Consider the following 1079-nt stretch of genomic DNA (forward strand, 5'->3'; position numbering starts at 1 on the left):
CCCCGTGCTGGGCCATGAAGGGTTGGCTGCCGGCCTGCAGGAGGGCTGGCTGCCAGACTGGAAGCGATCGCAGACTGTCAAACCGTGGACTGGAAGTGACTGGCATACTGCAGACTGGCGGCCAACCCTTTTTTATACCGCATATAAAAAAGCATTGGCTACGTGCCCGCAGTATGCCAGTCACCGCCAGTCCGCTGCTTGCCAGTCTGCGGTCACTTCTGCTCTGTGGCTTGCCGATCCATGGTCACTTCTGCTTTGTGGTTTGCTGGTCCTCAGCATAAAGACGTTGGTAACCCCTGGCCTAATGGTCACAAACTGCTGGAAGACCGTTTTAGACTGGATATAAGGAAAATCTTCTTTACCATCCAAGCATGGACGATGCCACATAGGGGGTGCATGCGCGTGCCACCGACACTGCTGCCGGTGTTTGTGGGCAGTTGCCGATCACCGCTCGTCACCTGCCACTGCCGAGACTGCGCTTGGTCCCTGCTCACTGCCACCATGCCCCTGCTGCTGACGCTGGTGGCCACCGTGCCTCAGGAGGCACAGGGCATTCACGCGCCCCAGTCTGCAGAGGCAGGACTAGACCCCCTCAGAAGTGGAGTGAGCACCTACTCCGGAAGCCTTTGAGACACACTCGGATGCTTATTTATGTCTCTGGCGTGACCCGACCCGACCCCACCTGGCTTCCTAGCCCTTGGGCAGGCAGGGGCTGTGACACCCAGCCCCTCACGTCTGTGGAACCCGCGGGCGAGCTGAGCACGGCCCTGCCTCCACTCCCGGCGGCCCAGGCGGATTTTTGGGGCCCGGCCGGAGAGCCTGGTGACAGTAAGGAGCGCGGCCCGCACCACAAGCGTCCCGCGACGCGCGGCCCCTCGCTGCCAGCGGGGAGGAGGCAGAGGCCGAGGCCGGGGCGGAGACGGGGCGGGGCCGCCTGACGTCCCAGGCTGGAAGTGGCGTACGTGCAGAGCGGGCAGAGGCAGTGGCGCCTCCTCCTCCTCCTGCTGCTGCTCCCGCCCTCCCCGATGCAGCGGCCGTAGCGCGGAGCCGCAGCCGTGCGGGCGGGCGCCCCGAGGCCG

Source organism: Gavialis gangeticus, unplaced genomic scaffold, assembly GCF_001723915.1.
Source record: "Gavialis gangeticus isolate Ggan-Ray unplaced genomic scaffold, GavGan_comp1, whole genome shotgun sequence".
NCBI lineage: Eukaryota > Metazoa > Chordata > Crocodylia > Gavialidae > Gavialis > Gavialis gangeticus.